Source organism: Eretmochelys imbricata, chromosome 13, assembly GCF_965152235.1.
Source record: "Eretmochelys imbricata isolate rEreImb1 chromosome 13, rEreImb1.hap1, whole genome shotgun sequence".
Taxonomy (NCBI): domain Eukaryota; kingdom Metazoa; phylum Chordata; order Testudines; family Cheloniidae; genus Eretmochelys; species Eretmochelys imbricata.
The window spans coordinates 20314632-20327902 of NC_135584.1; positions in this window are offsets into that span (position 1 = coordinate 20314632).

Below are 13271 nucleotides of genomic sequence, written 5' to 3' on the forward strand. Positions count from 1 at the left end.
TCAGAGATTAAAATTTCTCCATGGACAGACAGTTTCTCAGGGTTTTCCGTTGATGGTTTTGATCAGCCTGGTGTTAAAAAAGTCCCTTTGCTCCTCTGCCTCAGTCACATGGTGAATTTCTCAAAACACACAAGTTGCACAAAAACAAAACACACCACACACAGAGGCCATATACCCTGTGGAAGACAGGGCACTAATAGTGAACGCTGCTGTGCAGCACAATGGTTGGAGCTCTGATCAGAGAGATTCCCTTACAGCACTTCACAGTGACGATAGTAGAGGCTCAACTCCAGGGATATTGCTGATGCGGTATTTTTCCTGCTCTGAACTTCTTTTCAAAAGATCTCAATGTAATATTCCAAAGCTTGCTGGCTTCAAAGTGGAGCTACTGATGCTTTGAGGTTCCTGTAAGTGCTGCCAACCTGTGATTTCTCTCTGTGAAATGGATTGAATGAGATCAAGTAATATCCATTAATTATTAACCCTCTGAGTGTGGAGCCTGTTTTTCAACAGGGAAGGAGCAAAGAGTTTGCAATTGGAAGTTTATACACAAGCTCTTCCTTGACATCTTCAGCCACATTGCTGAGCGTTATTCACCACCACGTTACACAACTGCATCCCCAGGACATGTGCTTTTTAGAACATTGAGAACTTGACATTTTTAGATTTCTAATGGGTTCATAGGTCACTGGGCAAAACACCAAAGCTGGGAGTGGCTGGACGTGGCTTCCACTGGTCTCTGAAATCCAGTGAGAATGTTTTGAGAGTCAGGGAGGGATTGCATATATTTCTCACTTCTAAAGCTATGTCTACACTCGTGGTTCTCAACTTTTCCAGACTACTGTACCCCTTTCAGGAGTCTGATTTGTCTTGCGTAACCCCAAGTTTCCCTCACTTAAAAACGACTTGTTACAAAATCAGACCTAAAAAATACAAAAAAAGTGTCCCAGCACACTTTTTTATTACTGAAAACTTGCTGACTTTCTCATTTTTACCATATAATTATAAAATAAAGCAATTGGAATATAAATATTGTACTTACATTTCAGTGTACAATGTATACAGATCAGTATAAACAAGTCATTGTATGAAATTTTAGTTGTGTACGTACTTTGCTACTGCTTTTTATATAGCCTGTTGTAAAACTAGGCAAATATCTAGATGAGCTGATGTACTCCCTGAAAGACCTCTGCGTAGCCCTGCTTGAGAACCACTGGTTTACGCGAAAGCTTAGGCTGGTATAATTTATGTCGCTCAGGGGTATGAATAAACCACCCCTCTAAGCGACATAAATTACACCGACATACGCGTTTGTGAGCACAGTGCTATGCTGGCAGGAGAGCTTCAGCCATTCATGGAGGTGATTTTATTACGCCGACAGAAGAGCTCTCTCCCATCAGCGAGATACATTGATACAGCTATGCCACTGCACGTATAGCCATGGCCTAAGCCTGGAGTTGAGCAGGGAGCCTGCAACTTTTGCTACAGAAGGATCCTTTTTGTCTTGGGTGGGTAACGGCGTGCCCGTTAACAGAGATGCAGGCACAAAAAAAGCTGAAAGGGACTTTGGAAGTTCCCCTTTCACAAGCCATGTCTAATCATAGGAATAAAACCCAGAGGCAGGTTTGAAATGGAGGGTCTGGGAGAGAGACTAATGCCAGATTTGTGCTAAACAACAGCCTAGCAAAGGCATCCTTTAACTCTACTGTCTCTCTGAGCCACAGCTCCTTAAAGAAACACGCTCATCAATGCATAAAACAAACGCTCACATTTCACTGTGTCTGGAGGAAGCGATTGTCTGTGATAAGCCTCAGAGCTTAATTGCATCAGTGTCTTTCCTTTCAAGTCCTTTCAAAATCAACATTTAAAAAAAAATATGAACATGGGGAGGTGGTGGGGGTATGTTACTTTTAAGGGAGAAAATGGAATTTCCATGACCTATAATCTTCTCCATGGAACACTTCCTAGCAGTCCATCTGTGGCGAAGTGATGACTAATCCAGGTTCCTTCCAGAAGGATGCTTGTGAATTCAAGCTTCTGTGGGGAAGAGACATAACCCGACATCGTGCTGGAGCATCTGCATACACCCCATGAAGCAGCAGCTCAGAGGTCCTGAGCCAGAGGTCACTGAAAACAATGGAAACTTCAACTGACTTCAGTGGGCTTTAGATCAGGCCCTCGGGGGAACAGGCAACTTGTGCCTGCTCAGAGGTTTGCATCTGCAGTCAGGGATGGTGTCAAAAGCATTTGAATGCTGTGCTCCATCTTAGAATTCCTTTTACATGTGATAACTTCTTCTAGTAATATCTTCAGATAAGAGATGTGTGCATCACCCTTTAAAGCATCCGATAGGCTGGCCCTGGCTATTTCCCAGCTTGGGAAAAATGGGCCTGTGGAGGTCACAAGCCTTTTGTATTAGAGGGAAAATCCCCATTCTTGCATTGAAAATATTGGGGTAGGGTGAGTGTCATCAACAATCTGAGCTGGTCTCTTCTGATGTTAGTTTTCTAATGGGTGACATTAGTTCTGCCCACATTTAACTCCGCTGTCTAGAAATGCAACAGTAAATAATATTTTGATGGCTCTCCCTGGGGGGTTTCATTGTTTTTTTTTTCTTGCACTTACATTAGTGACAATGTTCAGCTTAAAAAAAAAAGCCCTGAGCCAAGACCTAAGCACTATCTCCAATATCAGGTAATAAGACATGGAGCTGTTTTACACTTAGAGAAATAAGCTTTTGTTTTCTCGTGGATTTTTGGAGAGCTTTTTTACAGCACAATGGACAATGAATACGAATGAGACTGTCTGGAATTATGTGTAAATTTGCAAAATTTCCCCATTAGTTTAAAGTACTCATTCAAAAATCTATACCTTAATGGAAAAATACATTGGGATAATGCTGGTTTCTTCTTGCTAAATTTACATAATGTATTTCAAGTGTTTTAAGGAGACAGTCATCAGAATTACACAAGTTTCATATAGATGGATGCTAAAAATGCATTGTGCTTTTAAATAAAAAACAATCTTGTGAAAACATTCTCTTTTTGAAGCAGGTGTCTGAGGCAGTAGATATATATCACGTACATATATATATATGAAGTGCATCCATAGAACATGCTAAAACAGTTTCCTTGGACAACACACTTTTTTCAAATACAACTTTCAAATAGAAGGTATATACATTTATTCTAAAATGGCCAAGACCTTTTTTCTCTGAAAATATTGGGAAGATTGAAATATGTATTATGCACTTGCTGAGAAGCTTAAAACTTGAATCGCAGCCCTGAAGTAAACACATATATGTATTTTTCTTGAAGTGTAAAGTGTGCTTGAGATTAACAGCTTTCAAAACTTTGCCCAACACATGGATACTTCCCATTTTGACTGAGATTAAAAGCAAATTTCCCCAGCAGAAGCAGTTAGCGAGGCTGGTATTTTTTAGTTTTAAGGCACACTTCCTTTCATTGTAGCTCACTTCTAAATCCTCACTCCTGCAAATTCTGTGAACATATTTTTGACAAACTGCTGCAGTCGAATCCTAGAAACGTTTACATGGTACGTGAATTACGATGCACCAGGTATGAAAGTCACCTGTAAAGTGTCCCTTTGTGGGGGGAGGGCAGTAGTGCTGATTGCATTAAAACACATGGCTGCAATATCTAAGCTGTTTTTCTAGTGTGTGAAGACAAGGAAGCAGATCTGCAGGGGCTATCTGGGGGAAATGCACTTTGGGTCCAGCAGCACTCATGGAATTCTTAGCAATAATTTTATTACATGCAAAGTGCCTTTGCAGAGTCCTCCTGCCTCTTCCCCTGACTGATTTCTGTTTGTCAAAGGATGCCCAACAAGCCATTGGGAGCCTGGCCTGGAGAGCTGCAGTTTGCCTCTAATGGGCACTCCCTGTGATGGGAGAGGGACACAGTCCCTGCTGCAACCTTTGCCCTCCTGGGCACCCTCTTTGTTCTTTGGAGGCCTGCTGCACTGAAATCAGTGGAAAGATTCCCATTGATTTTAATGGGCTTTGGGATCAGGCCCTGGGAGGTTCCCTGGACCCCAGTGGAGAAAGCAGTCTCCCAGGGGCTGATGCTATGGCTCAGCCAGGTGCCTCAAGGGGCCAGGGCAGAGGTGCTCAGACTGCTGCATTAGATGGGGATGAGCAGCTTGAGGTTTCCTGCAAAATCCCAGGGCCAAGGACTGGGGATCCGCATCCCTGCTCCCTTCTCAGTTCAGAGAGGCTTCCCCGCTCCCTGGGGTCCCATCCAGATGGCTGTGGCAGCAAATGTGCATCAACCTCACTGCAATGGGGAAGCACCAGACCCTGCTTGGGAATCCCCAGATTAACTGCAGGATTCTCCAGCCCAGAGCCACCCCCCGCTACTCAGCCTCTGCTCCAGGTGGGAAGCAGCAATGCCAGAGATTGCCGGTGGGAGCCCCCTCCTCCTTCAGCCTGCGGCTCTGCATGGAAAGCATGTGAGTGACTCAAGGTCCACAGCCCCGGGGCAGCCAGAAAGTCCTGGGCAAGAGGAGAGGGCAAAACAGGCTGCCACTAAAGCCCACCTGTGCCTGGGGAATAGGCTAGGGTGTCCTGGCACATGGGGTGCTGCCCAGGGGAGGGGAGGTAGAGATCCTGCACAGGATCTGTGTGTGTGTGTGGGGGGGAACAACCCCAGGGAGGAGAAACAGAGACCCTAGCACAGGGTGTGTGTGGGGTGCCACCCAGGGGAGGGGAGGCAGAGACCCTGCACAGGGTGCGTGTGTGGGGCGGTGCCACCCAGGGAAACAGAGACCTTGGCACGGGGTGTGTGCCACCCGGGGGAGGGGAGGCAGAGACCCTGCACAGGGTGCGTGTGTGGGGGGGTGCCACCCGGGGGAGGGGAGGCAGAGACCCTGCACAGGGTGCGTGTGTGGGGGGGTGCCACCCGGGGGAGGGGAGGCAGAGACCCTGCACAGGGTGCGTGTGGGGGGGGGGGTGCCACCCGGGGGAGGGGAGGCAGAGACCCTGCACAGGGTGCGTGTGGGGGGGGGGGTGCCACGCGGGGGAGGGGAGGCAGAGACCCTGCACAGGGTGCGTGTGGGGGGGGGGGTGCCACCCGGGGGAGGGGAGGCAGAGACCCTGCACAGGGTGCGTGTGGGGGGGGGGGGTGCCACGCGGGGGAGGGGAGGCAGAGACCCTGCACAGGGGAGGGGTGAAGAGGGAGACCCTGGCACGGGGGGTGGGGAGTCGCACCTACGGAGGGGAGGCAGAGACCCTGGCGCAGGGGGGTGGGGATGCCCCTAAAGCCTCCCCGAGGCGCTGGGCACCGGGTGCCCCTCTCTTACCTGACAGCCCAGCAAGCCGCAGCGCTGCGTGTGCGCCTCCCGGACCAGCCCCTCAGCCCCTGCGCCCTCTCCGGGGAGCCCGGGCAGAGCCTGGCGCCTCCATGCTGGGACCCTGCCTCTGTCTGGCCGCCCCGCGCGGCCGGCAAGCGGAGCTGGGAGGTGGCCGGCCCTCGCTCCTGCTCTCCTAGCGCCCGGGCTGCGCGGTGCCGGCTCCGGGCTGGCTCCGGCCGCTCCTGCGAGGGGTGAGCGCGAGGCACCTGCCCAGCCTCCCCGGGAGCGGGCTGCCCGCGCCCATCCTCTGCCTTTTAAAGCCCAGCCCGTCCGCCCCAGGAGCCAGCGGACAGCTCAGTGCTAGGCACCGTCTGGAAGTTCCCCTTGTATCCACTGCAAGAAAAAAAACTCCTTAGGGATCAGGGGGCATTTGACGCACTCCGAGCTGCCATCTGCTCCTCTCGGCCGAGCGCGGATCTCCCCTTGTGAGCTCAGCAGCAAATCCCCGAGAGGAACCCAGGCTGCTCGGGAGCCGGTGCCCAGGCCCCCTGCTGCATTACAGTTGTGCTGTGCCCGGGCGGCAGCCTGGACCCCCCGGGGGGAGGGGGGCAATTAATTCGGACAGGTGGTGTCCGAACGGGAAAGTGCCCCGTAAGGGGTCTCTGGCATAATAACCCCCGCAGTCAATAGCTGCTGCATTTGTTTCTGATTGTGCATCCGAGAGAGAAAGAGATTCCCCAAGCTGCGGTCTCCAAACGGCCCCCAATAAGTGTCAGACATAAAAGTCAGCCCCAGGAGCGAGCTCCCCAGGCTGGAACAGGCAGGGCATCTGCTGGGACGACCGACCAAAAGGAGGAGGAGAGAGGGGCAGAGGGACTTTGGGGCTGATCCACAGCTCACCAAAGTCAATGCCCGTTGGTGCCAGTGGGCTTTGGATCAGGCCCTACAGGGATAAGACACGCATGTAGTGGAATAGTCATTGGAAAAACTAAACATGCATAACATTCAACATGTTCTTCCCGGGGCACTGGCAGCATAACCAGGTGTGATGTGTGAACAAACCTGCAGGGGCTTTAGGGGAAATGACAGCCCCTCCCCCACCACCCCCACATTCAATGAATATTAAAGGCCTGGATTAAGTATTCCCAGTGAGGATATAAAACTTTTGCCTGCTCTGGCAAGGTTAGGACAGATAATTCCCCCTTGGCACAGCTGCAGGTGGTACTAGCAGTGAGAGATGGAGCATGGCCCGACATTTTAATACTGTCATCTGACCCGCCATCTACACTACAGCTTGTCTAGCTTGTGAAAACCTCCTACCACCAGTGCAGCTCTCCTGAGCTCCCAGCACTGGGAGTGCTGCCATAGACTGGCTGCTCTGAGCAGGATGAGATAGCATCACCCAGGGGCTAGGCTAGTGCTGGTGGAGGAGGAATTCTGCACCCAATTTTGCTAGTGTGAGCAAATTTATCCTGGGTGAAACTATCTTGACATGAGTGCAGTTATGCCAGGGATGCATCTATCCCAGAGTGTTCAGGCTCCAGGCACATGGTCACCATCGTTCACTGGCACACCCAGCACAAGGATGTGACCCTGGCAGCAGTTCTTGTCCATGTATTGCTAAACTCTGTGTCTGGTGGAAAGGTGATCTCAGGAAAGTTAAGACAGCGGGCAATCTTCAAAATGCATTTAGAATCTTGCAGAACCATGAGGCAGCATTGTGCATGTCTGGGAAACCAGGCTATGCCTCACGTTTGAGATGCTCTCAGGACAGGACGTTTGGTAGGCATCTTCACTGACTTGGAATGACCTAGGCGGGGAGGCTTAGGAGGACATTGTCTCTTTAAGAAGAGATTGTTGTAGGATGAATGAATCCAGAAAAGCCCCAGGCATAGCAGTCATCCCCTTTCAGCTCACTGGGCTGCCTTTGCCACCCAGAGCAATCTCTATGAATCAGGAGGGCCCAGAAACTGTTACAATCCCACACACTATATCAGAGGTCAGTTACCAGGGTAGAGTGATGGGAAAGGAAAAATCTTAGCACTCCATCGGGTGTGGGCTGGGGGTTACATTTGAATGCAACGTGGCTGTGTCGGTATTTATGAGAGTCTGTACAGGTGATCTCTACACAACCAGCCCAGAATGAGACTTCATACTATGGGATTTTATCCCATGTCCTCTTTGTTCCAAATCTGGTGGCAGGTCACTGCCCTCTCTCACCTTTCTTCCAGGTTAGACACAGTTTTCTCTTATTGCTTTTTGATAAAAAATGTATTTGTATCTTCCTGGTTTTTTGAGGAAACCTCTGCCTCCTGCTCCCTTGTGTTTCAGACACAAACAAGGGCCCCATGCTGCTAGGTGCTGTACAGGCGTGCAATGAAAAGATGGTCCCTGCTCTACAGAGCTTACAGTCTAAGTAGTTTGTGCAGAAAGTCAATCTCTGTCAATGTCTTCTGGGTCACGTTTTTTGTGCCATCTCTCCTTTTTGTGTTTGAAGTGTGCTTCATGTCCCACAGGTCCTGGATTGTAGTTTTGGTGAGAGCCTGCCTGGGTTTTGCACATTTCACTCTGTTGGGTTAGTCATTAGTGTAAGGGTTCTGTGCAGCAGAATGAGCTCGTTCCTGTTGGGGGATCTGTGTATTTCCATGTGTGATGTGTCAGTGTCTCTGTGTGTTTCAACCCGCTTGTTTACGTGGGAAGGAGGCAGCTGGGGGGAGGGAGTCTTCAAGGGAGGCCTCAAAAGACAAAGGGAAATTCCTCTCTGCTGTGATATGAAGCAAAAGTTATTTATTTTTTATGATAATTAGGGATGGCTCAGCAGCCTGGAAACTTGGGAGTAAATGTATGTGAATTCATCTGAACAGAGCATCCCAGAATAAATATGTGGCCGTATAATTAATTATGGTGGCAGATACCCCAGCCCTGAGAGTGGGATCAGGAATGTATTTTAAATTCAGTTTTCTCAGCATCTCCTTTTCACGTGATAGTCAAGTTGGATTTTCTTTTTCCTCCAAATATTTTTTAGACAGCCATTTTATTGGAGAGGAAGTTTGCCCTGAAGCCCCTGCTTTATGACCCTTTGAGGGAATACTCCAGATTGAGTTGTTTTATTTCTTTCTTGTATTTAGCTGTAAAATATGCACTGCCCATCAGTAGCCCCTGGTGCATTTACTTAAAAACCACCGTCCAGCAAAGATAACCGTCAATGACAAGAGTCCTCCAGCATAAAGCAGAACTTCAAGCCCTGCCCAGAATGAGCCCCACCCCCCAACTCCCTTTCTAACACTCCAGCTGACAGATGAGGCAGTGACTCTTGTGGAGAAGGACAGGTCCCTTATTATTTATTTATGGAGAGTCATCAGTGCCCACAGGGCTTTGCGGGGAAGTGAAAATGTCAGGGGTGAAATCCTGGCCCTGTTGAAGTCAATGGAAGTTTTGCCATCAACTTCCATGGGGCAGGATTTCACTGCAAATTGTTGCCCCAAGGAGTTTGCAGTCTGAAATCAGGGACTCTGGAGTGCCGCAAAGGACTCATCTTGCCTTCATTTGATCTTTCTAGCTAGGGAAGGGGCAGTGGATTCAAGCTGGTAAGGGCCACCAGAATCCTGGGCATTTCGTGATACTTTCTATTGATGCCAACAACCCTGTGGACCCTTTGAGCATAAGAAGTCAACGAGGAAAAGGCACATTTGGGGTGAAAGTCACCCCTGTGCAGAAGGCCAGCACAAGCCCTCAAAGGACTTAACTGAGACTTGAGGGCTTACCTGGGATTTAAGTGGTGCACAGACTTTGTGCTGAGGTGAAATTCCCTCTTGCTGCACAGCCTCAGATGTGGGTGAGAACGTTCTCCCCTGTTAGCAAACCAAGGTCTGAGCTCTTCTTTCCACAAAGCCCTTTCACCCCACCTTACAGGGGCCTTGCAGTGAGCAGGACTCAGTTACTCCCACTTTCAGGCCTTTTATGCTGCCAGAGCCAGGTAACAGGGGCCACAGTGTCACTGAGAATCAGGCCCCCCTCTCCGTTGTGAGCTCTCTATTTGCGTACTCCAGATGCCACTGTGTATAGCAGTGCAGCGTGGGTATGTGTACTGAGCATGACTTTTCTGAACTAACTCAGGATGATGTGGAGATGGAAATAGGCACGAAAGCAGGTCAGCTGAAAATGCCTTACCGTCTCTTCCTTGCAAGTCTGCCCCCTTCTTCCTTTGTGCAGACAGGTGTCTCTCCTCCCACCAATGCCCACTGGCTTTGCGTGGCTATCCCCGGGGATGGTAAATTCCCTGCACAGAAATGAGAGAAGAAGCCTTTTTCCTGTGTGTTCTTTACAGTTTAGAAGCAAATCACAGAGGTAGGGATAGTCTGAAGCAAGCAGCCATCACAAGAATGCAATGAGTCACTGCAAAAAGCACTTGGCTTACGTCGGCTTTGTTGCCTCTCCATTGCCGATGGTAATGTAGCAGTAAATAAATACAGGGGAGAGGATAAAAATGAATCTAGTGCATCTGTATAACTCCTTTCAGCACAGAAGGATCCTAAAGCACTTCCCAAGCAACAAACTGACCTACCAACTACACACAGGGATCACAGAAAAGCAGCCACCTCTGGGGCTAAAGGCCACAACCGTTTGACAGCATGTAGCTCCACAACCCAGCAGTTTAAGATAGGAAGGGAAGAAGGATCCTGTATCTAATTGAAAATGCAGGAGGAGTTTATGAGGGAGAGAGCCATCACCAAACTGGCATTCGGTTAGCACACTGGGTTTTAACATCTAGGTGTAAAAATAATAGTAATCCTTTTCCGTTCAAGAAAACTAAATTAGGGCAGAAGTGGAGATGGCTTTTGTTAGTCTTCTCAGCGCATGACAGCTGGGCTCTGCACCAACAGACCAGTTTGCCCCCCTTGTGTTGTTGTGAGCCTTTTCCACAGGGGAACCCTCACACTCTGTAATGATGGGGCATTGGTCTGGAAAAAAAAAAGATATTCTGCACTTCTACTCCCCCCCCCACACACACACACACATCTGCTGCCTGCTGACAGACTTGCTTCTCCCCATGCCGTTATCTAGAGACTCACTTCATTGTCTCTTGGGGTTATCGCTATAGGAGGCATCCTGTGTGCCAGGCTGTGAAACTGCAGCTTTCAGAAGATAACGTATTTCAGACCATGCACAGCTAAGCTGCCTTCCTCAGGCCCTGAGTTTAATTCCCCTTCTGAAAATGCAGAAATGCATGGAAGAGGCAAATGGCCACACGGTGGGCTTGTCCTTGGTCACATAGGGAGCCTGGGGTGGAGCCGGGATAGAGCCCAGGTCTCCTGACTCTTAGTCCAGTAGTTTACCTGCTCAACCACCCATCCTTCCAAGCCAACCACGCTCAAGCCCCGGTTCCACTGAAGTCAATGACAAAACTCCCATTGACTTCAATAGGGCCAGGACCAGGGCTTAAATTCAGCGGGAGCTGTCCGGAGTGGCGCTTCCGATACATATTTTTAAACCAGTGGGGCTGACACCCTGGACCCAGGCACCTCCCAGGGTGGGACTCTGGGAAATATTCTTTGACAATTTAAGCCCTGGCTAGGACTAGTGCACTAGGGCCTCCAAGGTGACCTTGAAACGTCAAAGCTGCAAGGATTGATTACCATAAATAAATGGAAATCCCACAAGCATAAATAGCCAGGAAATGGAAACAAGCTGGAAGAAGCCACAAACCTTAATAAGTGCTGGAGCTTTTACCACACAACCCTGCTCGCTCCTCTCTGGCCTGCCTCAGTGCTTCGGGCCATCTGTGGTGCCTTCAGTGTAATGATGATGATGAAGATGACGGGCTCTCACTGTGCTCAGCGGCCAGTTGTAAGAAGATCGGTTAACACAGAGAAAGAAGAGTATTACCAGAAACCACAGGAGAGGCCATCAATAAATCCATTCAGACTCTCTCGTCGGGATTGTCTATTAGAGGCAGAGCGTCTGCTAGCATCAATGACATTTCTCCTCCTGTAGTACAAATAGTGAGATGTGATGGGCATGGGACACGCTTGGACTTGTTACCTGGCAACTGGCAATAGCTGTGACATGGATCACAGGGCCTTAAACTTTTCCAAAGTCTGGACCATGTCGTATTCTTCCCCTTCCAGTCCCAAATGCACAACATCCCTGGGCACCTACAGCAATTCCTTGCCTACAACAGTAATGATAGGAAAGTATTTCCTGTATCTTTGGTTGTCTGTAGCGCAATAAATGTTTTATCATTTTTGGAAAATACGTCGATTGCAATGTCTACATTTACCCTTCATTCAGTCTCCTTCTCCCATCTGTTCTTTCTTGCAGCTGGAGGCAAGGAAGGGAGCCTGCAGCACAGCCAGTATCTTTGAAAGCTCACGGCTCCCACGTAGGCACCAAAATAAGGGAGTAGGAGTAAAATTGTCCAAAGCACTTAAGTGTCTCAGGAGTCTGACTTCCATTTTCAAAAGGGGACGTAGCCTAGTCTCATTGAAAGTCAATGGAACTGGATTTCTAAGTCTTTTAAGCACTTTTGAAGATTGTACCCCAGATTTTTTAAAAAAACTTAGCCCCTTTGGATGCTGAGCCCTTTTGAAAATCTGGTCAGAAGGGAGAGCTGCTGAGCCCTTTTGAAAATGTGACCCCATGTGACCAGTGTTCTCTCTGCAGGGGCCCTGCAAGCTCCCCTCGCAACTGCAAAATCAATTATTTGCTGAGTTCTATCGACAGGCCTATGGAACATCCCCTGGCAATTTTCATATGACTCCGAGTTTATCCAGGTGCAACCAATGCAAATCTCACCTCTCCTCACCCAGTTAGTCATGTCTACAGCTTGAGGATGCCTATCTATCTGTGGTGATGCAGTCTGATATTTCAAACTAAAATGATTAATTGCTAATTAATTGTCACTGATCCTGATATTTGGCAAGTGGGAAATGCCCCAGTAGTTTTATGTTTTCAATAAGCTCATATCTTCTGTTCCAGGACTGCCTCCAATTAACTTGGTGCTTGACTGTATGTTTGAAAACAGACTCTGTTACAGTCTGAAGATTAATGGAGCCCCAGAGCACAGATCCAAGAGGAAAGTCTCAGCTGTTTTCCCCTGGATAGATTTTGCCAAATGCATCCCCCACTTGTGCTTCCTACAGCAACTTTTCAGTGGACTCAGAGCTGATGAAAGACGTCCCTTATGGATAAATACCTGCAGGACACAGGCACAGTGAATGCAAGGGATGTACTATCTTTCCCACACATACCATCCTCTCTGCCTCTGAGCCTCACTGGACCTGGAGACACTCCATCTGGGGAAGAGGGGCATTCAGACTCCATGGCCCCATTCAGTCCTTGTGCTTGCCACTGATGCTGCCCACAAAATGAATAAGGCAAAGAGGGAGCAGAGCAGGGAGGGGGGAAGACAGGACGAGAGCCCAGCATACTGCCAGCACCGGCAAAGGCCTCCACCAGCAAGTTTCCTTTGTGAAAGGAGCGGCGGAATTGACAACTGTCAGTGAAGAAGTAGATGCAGGAAAGCTGGCACACCAGGTGCCAGCTCATGCCCAGGTCCCCATGTCTCAAATGAACACTAGCAAATACATAACTGGAGCCAGTCTGGGTCACCTCTGTGGTGCAAGCATTGTTATAGACTCACAGACTTTAAGGCCAGAAGGGACCATCATGATCATCTACTCTGACCTCCTGCACATTGCAGGCCATAGAACCTCGTCCACCCACTCCTGAAATAGACCCCTAACCTCTGGCTGAGTTACTGAAGACCTCAAATAATGGTTTAAAGACCTCAAATTACAGAGAATCCACCATTTACACTAGTTTAAACCTGCAAGTGACCTCTACCCTGTGCTGCAGAGCAAGGCAAAAACAACCAACCAACAACCCAGGATGTTTTCCAATCTGACCTGGGAAAAAATTCCTTCCTGACCTATTGTTAAAATAGATATTAGAATTATAAT